The 16,903-nt window shown below is 49.8% G+C and overlaps 1 non-coding gene across 1 annotated transcript; it reads right to left on the bottom strand.

The window, feature by feature from the left end:
- Positions 1-4,755: 4,755 nt before the first annotated feature.
- trnam-cau (transfer RNA methionine (anticodon CAU)) lies at positions 4,756-4,827 on the bottom strand. Its single transcript has one exon. It is a non-coding gene; the product is annotated as a tRNA-Met (tRNA).
- Between the last annotated feature and the right edge of the window lie 12,076 nt (positions 4,828-16,903).

The raw sequence follows: 16,903 nt of genomic DNA, 5'->3' as shown, positions 1-16,903 counted from the left end.
CGAGAGGTAAACAAAACAGCATGTCAAAGCAGAGCGTCAACAATCCTCTCAGTCACCAAGACTGCAAGGAGCAGATCAATGGGGGCAGTGGACCCCATTATCCTCTACCCAAAATTTAGACCACGAGTGCAGAGAATGCGGACCGTGAAGGAACAACAAAAGCCCCCGTCGACAACACCCTGCCCCTCATAACCCCCCGGCCCCATAACTAACAGCGCAGAACCCAGTGAACTGCAAAACACCCCCATCAAGGCAACCAACCGACCAGGTAAAGGTAAAGAAAACAGCATGGCACGGAGAATGCGGTCTGTTAAGGATGAGTTAGTCGATTTTAGCTGGAAACATTTGATGCAATGGTGTCCTGTGGTCGATTAGCTCAGTTGGTCAGAGCGTGGTGCTAATAAAGCCACGGTCATGGGTTCATTGGAGGAAGGAAAGAAATCGGGGCACAAACACCAGTCATGTTCTCGGTCGGTAACCTATCACTCACGTCGGGTCCACCGCACCACTACCAGAGGTCAGCCCTGAGGAGCGACCAGAAGAAGGCATCCACCAGTAAGGTAGAATTACACTAAGAGGTATTAATGCCGGGTTGTACAAATCGGGAACCTGTGGACATAAATTTACCGTTCGCCACTGTGCTGCTGAATATAAGCTTACCTTTGACATCTGTAACCTCGGGGTGCGCGAATGGCCTACAATTAGCCAATAAAACAAAGGATTCCTTGTAGAATTTAGGCAATCAATCCCGCTACCTCTCACATGCAAAGCAAGCGCTATACCATTTGAGCTAATTCCCCTGCTTTTCCTGAATTGGCAGAGAAGGTCCAGTCTCAGAACTATATTGGTTCTTGAATTAACTCAGAGCAAATGACTACTGGATCGTGGGAGGGAGCAAAGCAGTGGCTCAACATATTTGACAGTGCATCCCATGCCGGAAAGCTCGATGAGCCACAGATGAACAAAAGATGGCTGACTTACCTCAAGACCACATTGAGCCTTCTCCACCAATTACCTATGGTGGCATGGATTGTTTTGGCCCCTTTCACACAAAACAAGGGCGTAAAGAACAAAAACAGTACAGTCTACTATTCACTTGTCTATGTTCTGGAGGTGTTCACATAGAGATGCTGGAGGACTTGACCACTGACTCATTCATCAATGCCCCAAGATGCTTCATTGCCATCAGAGGTGCTGTTTGGCACATCCGATCAGATCAGGGAACATACTTAGTTTGAACTAAAAATGAAATGGAAAAGTCTCTAAAGGAAATAAACACAGAAAGAGTAACAGAATACCTGGCAGACAAGCAATGCAACTTTGTCATAAATGCAAGCCATATGGGAGGTGTTTGGGAGCGCCAGATCAGAACCATCAAAAGCGTGCTCATTTCAGTCCTAGCAAACAGTGCTGGCAGGTTGAGTGACAGTTCCTTGAGAACCTTTCTTTAGGAAGCCATGTCTGTTGTGAATAATCACCCTCTTACTGTGGACAATGTAAACAACCCATGTGTCTGGAACCACTGACACCTAACCACCTGATTACCATGTAGTCATTTATTCCCATGCCACCACGTGTTTCCAAAATGGCACTGCGGACGGCTGCCTTGGTGTGTTGGTCCTCCAGCACCTGGACTCGGCAGGAACCTATGCTAGGATCCTGTTTGTGGACTTCAGCTCCGCCTTCAACACCATCCTCCCAACTCTGCTCCAGGAGAACTTCTCCCAGCTGTGCGTGCCTGACTCCACCTGCAGGTGGATTACAGACTTCCTGTCTGACAGGAAACAGTGCGTGAAGCTGGGGAAACACATCTCAGATACAAAAACCGTCAGCACCTGATCCCCCCAGGGCTGCGTTCTTTCTCCTTTGCTCTTCTCCCTGTACACAAACAGTTGCACCTCCAGTCACCAGTCTGTCAAGCTCCCGAAGTCTGCGGACGACACCACCCTCATCGGACTCATCTCTGACGCCGACAAGTTTGCCTACAGGTGAGAGGTTGACCATCTGGTGACTTGGTGCAACCTGAACAATCTGGAGCTCAACGCCCTAAAAACAGTGGAGATGGTTGTGGACAACAGGAAGAACTCAGCCTCTCCTGTCCCCATCACCCTCTGTGAGTCTACGATTGACATTGTGGAGTCCTTCCGCATCCTGGGTACCATCATCTCCCAGGACCTCCAGTGGGAGCCGAACATCAGCTCCCTCATCAAGAAGGCACAGCAGAGGATGTACTTCCTACGTTCCTATGGCAGCTGAAGAAATTCATCCTGCCAAAGACAATGTTGGTGCACTTCTACAGCTCCATCATTGAGTCCATCCTCACCTCCTGCAATCTCCCGTCCCTCCAGGATCTGTACGCCCCCAGGACCCTAAGGCGTGCAGAAAAGGATTGTGGCCGATCCTTCTCAACCCGGACACAGTCTCTTTGAGAGGAGGCTGCGGCCCATCAGGACCAAAACCTCAGGCCACAAGAACAGTTTCTTCCCGTCTGCTGTCAGCCTCATCAACAAGTCCCGGAACCCCCCCCCCCCCCCCCCCCCGACACTGTTCACACCCCACCTCTGCCTCATCCTGCCACTTTGACACTCTATATGCGTTAAATTAACGCTCAGTTTGGACTCTTAGGAAAAACAATCAGACTGCAGTTCCGGAACAACAAACAAAAAACAGACCGTGTACATATATTTATACTGTATACTGTATATTTTGTATTTTCACTTTTTAATAGATGTGTCTGCACCTACTTCACCAAAACAAATCCCCAGTCGAGGTCAGCAGGCCCCGTCTCCACTGTAAACAGTGTGGACTGGGCAATGCTTCCCTTTTCGGAGGGTCCGGACGGTTTGCCAGAACCCCTTCGAGGCCGACCAAAAGTCGTGCTCCATGGCCTCACCGAATTCTTCCCACACCCGAGTTTTTGCCTCGACAACCGCCGAAGCCGCGAACCGTTTGGCCTGACAGTACCTGTCAGCTGCTTCCGGAGTCCCACAAGCCATCAACGCTCGATAGGACTCCTTCTTCAGCTTGATGGCGGCCCTGACCTCTGGTGTCCACCATCGGGTTCGGGGCCTGCCGCCACGACTGGCACCGACCGCCTTGCGGCCGCAGCTCCAGTCAGCCGCCTCAGCAATGGAGGCACGGAATATGGCCCATTCGGACTCAATATCCCGGTCCTCCCCCGGGATGCAGGCGAAGCTCTGCTAGAGGTGAGAGTTGAAGACTCGACGAACGGGAGACTCTGCCAGACGTTCCCAGCACACCCTCACTACTCGTTTGGGTCTACCAGGTCTGTCCAGCATCCTCCCCCGCCATCTAATCCAACTCATCACCAGGTGGTGATCAGTTGACAGCTCAGCCCCTCTCTTCACCCGCCTGTCCAGAACATGCGGACGCAGGTCTGATGACACGACTGCAAAGTCGATCATAGACCTGCAGCCAAGGGTGTCCTGGTGCCAAGTGCACTTATGGACATCCCAGAATTTCTAGGCGCAGCCAAGGTGTTGAGGGAATCTGTTTCAGGGGCCTTAGAATCTCATCTCTGCTATTTGCAGATGATGTGGTTCTTATGGCCTCTACGGGCTGTGACCTTCAGCGCTTACTGGGACGGTTTGCATCTGAGTGCGAAGCGTCTGGGATGAGACTCAGTACCTCCAAATCAGAGGCCGTGGTTCTCAGTCGTAAAAGGGTGGAGTGCTCCCTCCGGGTTGGGAATGAGGTCCTACCCCAGGTGGAGGAGTTTAGGTATCTTAGGTATGGTCACGAGTGAGGGACAGTGGGAGCGTGAGGTCGACAGACGGATCGGCGCAGCCTCGGCAGTAATGCGGTCGCTGTAACGGACCGTCGTGGTTAAAAAAGCTTTCAATTTACCGGTCGATCTACGTATGTTCCCACCCTCACCTATGGTCATGAGCTTTGGGTCACGAAAGAATGACATCTCGGATACAGGCGGCTGAAATGAGTTTCCTCCGTAGGGTAGCTGGACTCACCCTAAGACATAGGGTGAGGAGCTCAGTCATCCGGGAGGGCTCAGAGTAGAGCCGCTTCTCCTTCACATCGAGAGGAGTCAGTTGAGGTTGCTCGGGCATCTAGGCCGGATGCCTCCCGGACGCCTCCCTGGTGAGGTGTTCCGGGCATACCCAGCCGGGAAAAGGCCCCGGGGCAGACCTAGGACACGCTGGAGGGATTATGTCTCACAGCTGGCCTGGGAACACCTTGTTGTCCTCCCGGTGGAGATGGAGGAGGTTGCCGGGGACCGGGAAATCTGGGCTTCCCTACTAAGACTGCTGCCCCCCGCGACCTGGACCTGGATAAGCGGAGGAAAATGGATGGATGGATGGATGGACTTGTATACTAAAATGAGATGGAGATAATTGCAATATTTGTCGGAATAGTTCTGGAACAAATGGTGGAAGGAGTATCTGACCAACACTGCTCTGAGACAAAGATGGCATACGCCAAGAAGAAACATGCAAGTTGGAGATGTGGTGATCGTCAAAGAGGAGGAGGTTCCCCGAAACGAATGGAAACTGGCTGGGATTTTTCAAGTCCATAAGAGTGACAATGGACTAGTGAGGACAGTTACGGTGTTTCACGATGCTTCAATGTCCCGCAATGGCGTGTGAATGCACTCAAGAGCAATAAATGCATCGAGAACAGCAGTAAAGGAAGCGTGAACTCTTTACTGGACCAGGTCAGCTAAGTAACAAAGACCATACATCTGCAAGCTCTTCAAAGGACACGTAAAGAGTACAGCCATAGCAGAGGATGGTTTCGATCCATCGACCTCTGGGTTATGGGCCCAGCACGCTACCGCTGCGCCACTCTGCTGCTGACATCTGTACAAGTACCCAGCTTTGTGCGGCTCCTTTTGAGTGTCCTCTGTTGTCAGTGAACCTCACAAGGTCACAGTTTTTTTTCCTGATCAGGGCACCGTTTTAGGTTGGGTGGATGAGTGATCGAAAGCGCCAGATTAAGGTTCCTTACGCTCAGGAGGCACTGGTTGAAATCCCACGGCTGGCATTTTCCTGGTCAGCTCCATTATCCACGACTGGAATGATTTGGCAGCAAAAGACTGTCAGATTGTACAAGACACCTGAACACCTTGAGAAGAAGATTAAGAGAGGTTTTGTTCTTTTTTTTTTTTTTTTTTTTTTTTTTTTGTCCCGTCCAGCCATTGGGGCAGATAGTATTGTTGATCTAAATGCCCTTACATGCTAGACAGATTTGCTCTGTGTCAGGAAAGGTGTTGGCTACAACTTCCCTGTACCATGAAATTTTATTTGCCGTTATTTGACGTCTTTGTTATGCCATTTGGGACGACCGGACCGGAGCAAGAAGAAGAACAGAAAAGAAGAAGAGAGAAGAGAAAGGTGGGGTCGGGGGGGGGGGGGGGGGGGGCAGTAGAGGGAGAGACAAAAACAGCAGCAACAAGAATTCCCAAAACAACAACAGTGACAAACAGAACAGTTAAATGTCAATGATGGCTAAGGGTCACACTGGAGATGATATCAGTGGAATGAAACAGTCCAACTTACCAATAGCAATAGTAACAATGAGGACATGACCCATGATAGTAAACACAATTGCAACCATACAGTTACAGTAATTAAAATCTCATTGCTTGACATCATTATTACTGTAATAATAGCATACCAATACTATATAAACATCAGGGATACGAGAGTAGATTGTATAGAGAAGCACCCATGTGCTGTGAGTGCCCATATGGAGGTGTGTTGTGTATGTGAATGCGAGTGTGTGAATGTGTAATTGTCACTGAGAATGACAAAAGGAGAGAGACTGCCTTCTACCACCCAGCAAACCCCGCCCCGCGCAGCCAGGTCAAGCCCCCACCGCCAGAGATCCTCCGGCCCCGTGGGTGTGGGCAAAGCCAGGGCCGACTCCCCAAGACCCGCCCCCGAAGCAACTCCCCGAAGAGACCAGCAAGAGGCCATGGAGGAGCAATCCCAACCGGCAACAGGGCGCCAGCAGGCCGGAGGAGAGCCGCACCCCCGAGACCAGCGGGAGACCATACCCTACTAGGGCAGAAGGGCATCGAAGGCCACACACCCGTGGGCACAGGGGCGCCCCTGCCGGCCGGAAGGGAGCCCGTCCACGGCCGGAGGCACCGCCTCCCGCCCCCCACACACCCCCAGGAAGCAGAACCCGGCCCGCCCCAGGTAACCCCGGGCCCGACCACCGACATAGGACCGCCCCGGCCAGGACAGAAAAGGCCCGGGCACACTGCCCCATGGAGGACCGGGCGGTTGAGATGGAACACCCTATGCCAGACCCCCGCAGAGCCCCCCCCCCCGTATATCTACATGGCCATATACCCACATACACATCCACACATATACATATATATATATACATATATATATAATTATAATAAAACTAATCATTAATTATCTAAGTATTTAAAACAATAAATACATAAAATAAACTCAGACACATGCACACCCCATCCACTCAATACACACACATGCTGTGGACGTCCCCGGGTGGGGCGTCCGGGGCATCACAGGGTGGGGGACCCAGGGGTCCCAGACCCACAACCAGGCCCCGAGCCCAGGGAGGTACGGACCGCCAAGGCATAGCACCCCCAAACTCCCCTCGACCACGGCATCAGGGCTACTGCAGTGTGGCAGACAAATGAGCGGGCGAGGGGAGGAGGCCCGCACATGAGCAAGCGGAGGGGGCGAGCAGGCGAGTGGTGAGGCGCTCCACTGCGCCGGCCGACATCCACCGGGCAGCTCACCCCCGTGAGGGAGAGCCATAGCTCCAAGTCACGGGGAGGCCACGCACCAGAGCCGAGGAGTTAAGACCAGCGCAAGGCCCCCGAAGGACCCCACCATCCACCGGGAGGGCCAGCCCCCCCCCGCCCCCAGAACCAGCAGCGCTCCGCCCACGTACCGGAGAACCATCCCCGACGAGCCCTAAGGCAAGACTGGGGATGGGCAAAGACAGGGACAGCGATGCGGCAGAGCATAGGACCAGTGGCAGCAGACACCCAAACGCCCGAAAGAGCACTGCCCCCCCAGCAGGCCCCACCCCGAGGAGCATGCTCCCCATCCCCACACGCCACCCCGGCCCCCGTACCCACGAGCAGGATCAGGTCCCCTCCCAACACACAGCCCGGTCCCCGCAGCAGCCACCACAGCGCAACAACCCCAAGCCACCACCGTAGACTTCAGGCCACCAGCAGCGCGGACCCCACTGCCTGGAGGCCGGTGAACGCCCCCCCAAGGGCACGTTGGCGCCCGCGACCCAGGACAGATCCAGGGAGGTAGCGCCAACCATGACACCAGGGCAAGCCCCGGCGTCAGCTGGTTCCAGCGGGACCCCCAGGAAGGCCAGGCAGACCAGACCAAAATATCCTGCAGCCCAGGGCACCCCGAGCGAGCCGCCAAGCCCCAGCAGCCAGCGGGCCAATCGCGGGGGTAGGCAGTAGGCTCTCCGGTCCAGCCCGCTACACCTGTGTGTGTGAAGATGGTATTGTGTAGATAGTGCAATTAAAAATAGGCCTGTCCCATAGGGCTGACCTATGTGTGTGGTGTATGTGTATGTGTGTGTGTGTGTGTGGAAGGAAGCTGAGCAATGGTGGGTCCCCTGCCTGCCCAGACCCCCCCCAGAACTGAGTGTCTAAGGTGCGGTTAAAATTGAAGGGTGACCAGCCAGAGGAATGCCGAGGACGAAAGGGCATCCGCAAGGAAACCCTTCGCCCCCGGCAAAACCAGTTGCAGGCCACCCCCCAAAGTCCTACATGTATGTGAGGTGGTGCAGTGCAGCAGGGAGGATCGGGGCCCCACACACGCCCACCCCGCACTACCGGCCAACCGAGCCGGGCAAGCCAGCCGCCCGGAGCAAGCCCTGGGCCACAGGACCAACCACGGGCCCCACCCAGCCCATCGTGGCGGCCAGTCCGGCCTGCCAGCTCCCCCCCGGAGGGTCCCACCAGAGATTGAGCCAGCTATGCCACCCCCGGACCACCAGGAGCCGCGGACAAACCACACGCCCCGAGGCTGCTCCTACAACCACCAGAACAGCAGGAACCGCGCCCCGGCAACACATCCGTCACCATGGCAGCCCAGGGAGTGACACCACAGAGACCGCAGGAGAACCGGGACCCGCATGGGGAAGAGCCCAACCCCACCCCCCGGGCTCGTGAGCCAAGAGTGCCAGGGCGGGACAGAGACACACACACCAGGCAGCAGAGCCCACCAGGCAGACGATACCCCAACAGCCGCAAAAAGTGAATGCCCCCCCCAGTCCCACCCTCCACCACAGCGCCGACCCGTCTCCACCACATCTCCCATCCACCCACGGACCCGCCAAGTAGGACACCCCGGAGGCGGGAAGACCGCCACCAGACCGGAGACAGAAGGGGCCAACCAGACACCGGCAAATAGCAGGGGCCGCCCGTGAGCCACCGGCCAGCCCCACCCCCCAACCCTTGGTCGAGGCCCCCCCACGACCCAGAGCCCACCACCCCGCCCCCCAAGCAAGCCCCCCGCTAATCCCGGCCCACGCCGCGTAGAGCACCACCCCCACCGCTATCCGCCCCGCTACCCACGCACCCACAGCCAGCCCCCCACCCGCCCGCCCCACATCCACCACAACCCAGCCATCCCTCCACCGAAGGGAGGGAAGCAGGTAATGCCCCACCCCAGCACCGCACCTCCCCACCCAGAGCCCAAGCTGCACAAACGAGACCCCCCCTCCCGTATGAGCTTACCATGCGCCCCACCCGGGGCCATACACCTACCATACACAAAAATTAAAATTGAGAATAAAAAAAAAAAAAAAATAATAATAATAAATAAATAAATAAATAAAAATAAAGTAAAGTAATTGATAATAATAATAATAATAATAGTAACCATAATAATAATAGTAGTAATAATAATAATAATAACAATAATAATAATAATAATAACAATAATAGTAATAACAATAATAGTAATAATAATAATATTTATTGATAGTTATGTATGTATAATAATGATACTACTATTGATACTTAATATATAATAATTTATATAAAATATATTTTCTAATAATTTAGATCTTTTAACTATTTTAGATATGATAATAATAAATATATACATGCATACCTACACACACACATATATAGCCATGTACATACCTAAGAGGGAAGGCTCTGCAAGGGCAGCGGGGTATAACCACCCGTGCCCACACCAAGGGCAGGGCCAAAGCCTCCCATGCCCACACCCCACGGTCCCACACAGTAGCCAGGCCAGAGCACCCAGGGCAAACCCGGCCCACCCCCAGGGGCGAGGGAGGCCGCGGAGGAACCAGCGCCACCGGACGCACACAGGCCCCCCCCAGCAGCAGCAGGCGCCCACCACCCACAGGATGCGGCTCCCCGTCTACCCACCACCCCGAGGGACGGCCTGCACCACCCCCGGGACGACCACCACCACCCCACCCACGCCCCATCCCCAGATCCGGACAGCCCCCCACCAACCCCCACCTGAACCTCCAGGGGGTCAGCCCAGCAGGAAGGGACAGAGATACACGGCACCCACCCGCTCACCCCCCAGACGCCAGGGCAACCCGGCAACCAAGACCATGCCCCAAGCCAGAGGAACGAGACCGCCAGGGGCAGAGACAGGCACACTCAGCCCTTCGAGAATTACAAAAAGAGATTAATTTAAGAGATTAATTATTGGAGCCCATATAGATTGAAATTCTGACAGTTGTTCTTTGGATTCAGCAGACATTCTCTCAATTGCTATATGATCTAACAGAAGATTTTTGTAAAAGGCTATGTTCAGTTTTTTTTTGGATTTCCAATTGATAAGAATGGTTTTCTTGGCAATGCTTAACGCTGTGATGAGGAGTTGTGTGTGATTTGTTTCTACGTTGACTGTAGAAAGATCACCCAACAAGCATAATACAGGTGAGGAAGGAATAGAGGTCCCAAGTGCCAAAGAAAGGTCCTCGCACACTGCTTGCCAGAAATTACTAATGGGGGCACATGCCCACATGGAGTGTAAATAATCATCTACTACATGATCTGGGCAGTATACACAGATGTTGGAGTCGGTTAGACCCATTTTAAACATTCTCTGCCCTGTGTAGTGTACTCTATGAATGGTTTTGAACTGAACCAACTGTTGGTTGGGATTTTTTATTAAACGGAACGAATTAAGGCATATTTGCTTCCAGAACTCAGGGTCACAGCTTGTAGATAAATCTAGGTTCCATTTGGAGACTGGAACCCCAACGGTGTTGTCACACTTTGACAAAAGAATGTACAACTTGGATAATGTTTGGGGAGCGGATATGTTTAAGAATTGGTCAATGGTGGGATAGCTTTCCCAAGATATGTTACGAAACCTAGCTCTAATTATGGATTTAATTTGTGAGTATTCAAGAAATGTATTCTGGCTTAACCCATACTGTGTAACAAGGTAAGTGAATGACACAAACTTTCCCCCCCTTATGATATTTTCCAAGCAACTTATTCCTTTGTCATGCCATGTTGTAAAATCCAAGGTTTTTTTTTAAGCAATATATCAGGGTTATTCCAGATCGGAGTGTACTGGCAAGGATTGAGCGAGGACCTGGTTATTTTTAAAAATTCCCACCAAGCTGTCAGAGTGGTTTTAATATTTATGCTTTTAAAACAATCGTGTTTCCTAAGGATTTGACTTATGAAAGGTAAGTTAAAGATGGGGATTTCTTGGCTAAATGATTGTTCAATGTCTAGCCATAACTGATCCAAGGGGTTAGGTTTTATCCATTTTAAGATATACTGTAGCCTATTTGCCAGGAAGTAATTGGGGAAATTTGGCAGTTCTAAGCCCCCACATTCTTTAGATTTTTGTAATGTTTTTAGGCTTATTCGTGCTGGCTTATTTTTCCAAAGAAATTTATTTATATATGAGTCTAATGACTTAAACCAAGTTATAGATGGTTTGGTTGGGATCATAGAGAACAGATAATTGATCCTTGGTAATATCATCATTTTCACAGTGGACACTCTGCCCATAAGAGAGATCGGCAAAGTTCTCCAACGTTCAAGATCATCCTCAATCGATTTCAACAGTGGGGTATAATTCAAGCTGATCAGGTCTGACAGATTGGAGGAAATGTTGATGCCCAAATACCTGATATTCCCTGAACGCAGTGGTATAGAGGGGGTGCTCTGGAAAACGAAATTAATGGGCAATACTATGGATTTAGACCAGTTAATAGAGTAGTCCGAGAAGGTGCTAAAGTTATTGATGAGTGTGATAGCTTGGTGAGGTGAGAAGTGTGAGTTTTTTAGGAAGAGTAACACATCATCAGCATAAAGGCTTATCTTATGATGAACATTTGTTGTCTGGATCCCTTTAATATTTCCATGTTGTCGAATAGCAGCTGCAAGAGGTTCAATAAAGATAGCAAACAATGAGGGGGAGAGTGGACAACCTTGCCTAGTACCTCTTTGTAAAGTGAATTCTGTAGAGATCAGATTATTGGTTCGAACGGAGGCCTTTGGGATGCTATATAATATTTGGATCCACGTTCTAAATGACTCGCCAAAGCCAAATTTCTGTAGGGTTGCAAAGAGAAATTTCCAGTTAACTCTGTCGAATGCCTTTTCAGCGTCTAGTGAGACGATTGTGGTTTCCAAATTATGGATGATAGAGTGATCAATCAGATTGGTTAAGCGGCGTACATTGCTAACTGAGTGTCTCCCCTTGATAAATCCTGATTGATCGGGATGTATTATATGAGGGGTAACTTTTTCCAGTCTTCTAGCTAATACTTTGTATATTATTTTAAGATCCGCATTAATAAGTGAAATTGGACGATAACTGGAAGGTAATGTTGGGTCCTTTTCTGATTTTAGCAAAAGACTGATTGTAGAAGAATTCATATATGGGGGTAGGCGTGCATTTTCTTTTATTTCCTGAACCATTTAAAAAAAAACTGGGGCTAGCAGTGACCAGAATGTTTTATAAAATTCGGCAGGAAACCCGTCCGGTCCTGGTGCCTTGTTATTTGGCATTTCCTGTAGAGCATCATAAAGATCTGTTAGTGAAATGGGTAAGTCCAGGGTTGTCACCTGATTTTTTTCTAATTTTGGTAATTCTATGGTACTTAGAAATGTTTCAATGTCTGGATCAGAAGGGTTAATCTGAGGTGTGTATAGTCTTTTATAAAAGTCCCTAAAGACTGAATTAATTTCCTCCGGAAGGTGAGTGATGTTACCTTCTGAGTTTCTAATGGAGGAGATAGAGTTTTTTTCTTTATTGAGTTTTAGTTGGTTAGCTAAGAATTTTCCAGATTTATTGGCATGTTCAAACTTCTCCAAACGTAGTCTTTGTAATTGGAACTGAATTTTCTTATCAGTAATTTCTTTTAAATCTAATTTCAATTTTCTAAGATTATTCAGAGTATTCTCATCCTGTGAATTTGCATAAGCGGTTTCAAGGAGTTTAATTTTTTCCTCCAATTCCAATTCCAATAATCTTTCTTTCTTTTTCTTATATGATGAGTAGGAGATAATTTTCCCGCGCATTACTACTTTTGCTGTCTCCCAGAGAACACAAGCCGAGGTTCCCGGTTGGTCATTAAAATCTAAAAACATTGTCCACTCTCTCTCAAAGTCGTTTAAAAAGTCTGGGTCTTTAAGCAATGATGTATTAAATTTCCAGCATTTAGTAGGTGTACTTGTGGTTTGGTTAGTGAGAAAGAGAGAGACTGGTGCGTGATCACTAATAATGATAGGGTGTATGTGAATATTTGATATGTCAGATAAGATTGAGCTACTTGTTAAGAAGTAGTCAATTCGGGAGTACGTGTGGTGCACTGGTGAGAAATACGTATATTCTCTGTGAGTAGGGTGATAAGAGCGCCAAGCATCACAAAGACCAAAATCAGACATATATTTTTTCAGTGTTGTTGTTGCTTGAGACTCACGATGTCCCCCAGCTGGGCTAGACCTATCTAAATCTGGATTAAATACCAAGTTGAAGTCCCCTCCCAAGATCAAGCTTGAATCCAGGTGTGCAGAGAGAGAAGAAAAAAAGGTGTGAAAGAAAGAGGGGTCATCAACATTAGGGCCATATATGTTGGCAATGCAAAATTTAACATTGTCCACCGATATGTTGATTATTATATATCTACCTTCTATGTCTATAGTATTGTTGAGCAGTGTAAAATTGACCCTCCGGCTAATTAAAATGGCTACGCCCCTCTGTTTGGAGTTGTAGTTTGCTAGGTATATGTGTGGAAACTGTGGTGAGTGAAATGTATGGGCAGCTGCATTGGAGATGTGAGTCTCTTGCAATAAGACAATGTCTGCTTGGATATTCTTTAGATGGTTAAACATTTTTTGTCTTTTTTCTCGAGACCCGACTCCCCTGACATTCCAAGTGACAAATTGCAGTGAGGACATCCTAGACTAGCTTATGATGATATGTGTGTGTATATATGTGCAAGTGTGAAGTATATGTGCCTGTAGGTAGTGTAAGCATATACTATTACATATATGCTTAAAGTGCACATGGGCATATTATAATGTAGTCCTCCTGATCTGACTAGTGAAGGTGTAATGTTGGAGTATGCATGTGTGAGATATGCGTGTGTGTAAGTGGCAGTGTTGTAGGTTTATGTGTCAGATGTACAGTACGAGCCACCTGTGTACATGGATGTGTGTCTTTATGTACAATGTTTGTATTTGCGGGTTTGTGATTAAGTGAGTGTGTGTGAACTGTATAGACATGCTGGTACAGAAAACAGACAAGTGACAAACAGGAATATAAGTGAGTGAAAGAGGGGAAAGACAGTGAGAAAGTGTGCAAGACAGGGAGGAAAGGAATGAGGTGACATGCAAGGGAGAAAAATGGGGAGTAATTTGAAGGCAGAGTGCAGGCGTTAACGAGGATGAGCGCGTTATAATATACGAACCTTTATCATGTAACTATGAAAAAGTAGGACGTTACCTTACCTTACCAAGCATATTCAGTTACCATGTTAGAATGATTAATACAGCCATGGTGTAATTTCACGATCGCGGTATAGCTGTCCATTAACAAAGAGTTTGTCCACTGTGATGACAGCTCGGCACCCCTCGTTGATGAACTTTTTTCGGATAGGGAACAGGCGACGGCGTCTGTCGAGGATCTCCCTTGGGAACTGGTCGTTCACGCTGAAGTCCGTCCCCTTCAGCTCTCGGCCTCGGCCTTTCACCTGCTCCTTCTGCTTGAAGTGTTCAAATTTTGCCACGATGGGTCTCGGTCTTGTATTTTCTGGCTTCTTGGCTCCCAGGCGGTGGACGCGATGGAAGGTGATGTCCCCGATGACGTCAGCCGGGAGCTTGAGCCGTTGCGCCATGAAGGCCCTTACGGATTCTTCCGGGTCTTCCTCGGATTTCTCCGGAATTCCTGCAAAGACGAGGTTGTCCCTCATGCTTCGAGCCTGAAGGTCCAAGATCGTTTCCTTCATGGACTTGTTTTCCTGGCGGAGTTGTGAAACTCCGTCGGTGAGGGACTTCACCGATTCACGGAGGGTTGCGTTCTCCGTCACCAAGGAGATTATTTGTTTTTGGCTGAAGTCCAGAGACTCACGGATGGCCTGAAATTCTTTATGGAGTACCTCGACAAGAGCCAGGCGGCCGTCCAAGCAAATCAGCCTCTTGTCGATGGAATCGAGGATGTCCTTGATGTCTGTGCCTGGTGGCGACGTTTCCCCAGGGGAGTCCTCAGGACGGCTACGCTTGGAGTTCGGCGTCTTGGGTGACTTGCCCGACTTGCCCATGACGATACTATCGAAGCAACCGTCGATGTACTCCTCCAGATCTTCCAGGTTTGTTTTTTGTGAACTGTAATTTTCCAGCAGTTAAATATGTTGGTTTATATCTAAGGATACTTTGCGGATGTTTGAATAGTTAAGATTGTTTGGGAGCGCTGTATTCCGCTTGTCTGACCTGCGCGCGTCACGTACCCTCTCGCGAGATTACAGCATCACGCCTCCGAGAGGCGAGAGGTTTTGTTCTAATGAGAAGGGTTTGTTTGTTGACATTGTGACATACAAAAGAGGTACTCCCCGTCGGGGAATCGAACCCCAGTCTCCCGCGAGCAGGCCTTTTTCTGCTTAACCTGGCCTTTTTGATCAAATCCACAGCTGACCGAGTTTCTCGGGGAACACAAGAAGCGAGAGGTTCAGTCATCACTGGGAACTTTGAAAGTGTAGTCACCTTAAGTAAGGTCTGCTTTGGTGAACTTCAGAGGCATCATGACCAGTCTGCATCAAAACATTATCAGGTTTCTGGCATTGATTCTTAATTCAGTTGCCATCCCTGATCGATGGTAATGGTAATGTTAATCATGCCCGCGTGGCAGGCGAGTCTCTTTACTTGTCTGACGTCAGTGTCGCATCCTGATTGGCTGGCAGCAAATGTCAACAAACTGCAAAGTGGCGCTGAATGACAAAACATCACAATCACAACACACACACGGGATGCCAGGGGAGGCCGAGTACTAACAGAGCTGAGCGAGAGGGCATAAGAAAAAAATTTGTGACCTTGTGGTGGTTACCCGACAGCACCAAGGATATGGTGCGCGTCTGATGCGTAATGCATGCCAGGTGATGTTCATCTAGCGAGCGGACATTCTTGTGGGGGACAAGCTCAACAGTAGGAATGTTGAGAGAACTGACGAGTCCGCTATCAATGAAGTTCTCGTCCGCCCCAGAGTCAATTAATGCTGTGGTAGGAGAAGCTTGCCCCGCCCAGGATATCGTAGCTTCCACCTGAAGTCGGCCCACCAAAGCGGATGACGCAGCCGGTGTGGTTGGAGCGGGCAGTGCCAGCAGCTGGGGAATATCCCTGGTGGAGGAAGAGCGTTGGCGTGCTGGGCGAACTGGACAGCGGGAAATTGTGTGTAGGACTCCCACAGTACAGGCACAGCCACAGGCGTGGACGGTGACTCCTCTCCGCTGACGAAAGGCGACTGGCTCCCAGTTGCATGGGGACAACACTCCCGACGTCATCAGACGGCGCTCCACTGCTGGAGCAGGGAGGGAGGAGTGGTGCCGGAAGAGCCCCAGGAGGAGGGATTTGGAGCCGACGTGTGGGTCGGAGAGGCTCCGCCCTCTGCTGTGTGCTGCGCTCCCGCAGCCGGTTGTCGAGTCGATTGGATAGCGACAGAGAGCGGCTGGAATGACAAGGCGCTGCGGAGCGCATATTGGGCGAGTGTTAGAATAAAATGTAGATAGAGGTATTATTTTGTTAGTTATCACCCTTATATCCATTTGCTTAGACAATAGAAAGTGTTTGAATGTGCTGAAGAAGGAATGTTCCCGTGACCCTAATCAGAGACCCTCAGCGACCCCCAGGTCCTGGAGGTGCTTGGATGCACCAACAGCAACTCTGCAGATGCTCATGTTAATCCTGCAAGAATGTGTTAAGATAAGAACTCATAAAACATTAAAAGTAATTGCTCTCACCTACACACACACATAGACAAACAAATACAGCTCGTGCAACTGCCTTCTCCCCCCCCCCCCTTAGAGTTTCACGACCGTGTAGTAGGGACCCCCGAAAGAGAATAAAAGAAGAGGAGTGTGAACTGCATATTCAGAGTGGAGCGGCATGTCACTGGGTATGTGGTTTCACTCTCCTCTCCTGTCTCTTCTGTATTTCTGTATTTAAGTGTTTTTACAAGTGTCACAGGAGTTTGAACCTGACACTTACTCTACAAATCAGTGGTAACCGTGGATCAGGATGAGGTCCCCAAACGACGCCAATGTCTGTGACAGCTGATGTTAAGGATCAGCTGATCAGAAGATACTTGGTTTGTGTGCGGGGCCACAAGTCTTTCCAGTTCCAGTTAAAAGCCAGGCTCCTCATGTAGTTTCCACAAAGTACCAAGGGATTGTCCTG

This window comes from Doryrhamphus excisus, unplaced genomic scaffold (genome assembly GCF_030265055.1).
Source record: "Doryrhamphus excisus isolate RoL2022-K1 unplaced genomic scaffold, RoL_Dexc_1.0 HiC_scaffold_24, whole genome shotgun sequence".
Taxonomy (NCBI): domain Eukaryota; kingdom Metazoa; phylum Chordata; class Actinopteri; order Syngnathiformes; family Syngnathidae; genus Doryrhamphus; species Doryrhamphus excisus.
Note: the sequence above shows the minus strand (reverse complement) of the source record. Positions and strands in the feature narration are given on the sequence as shown.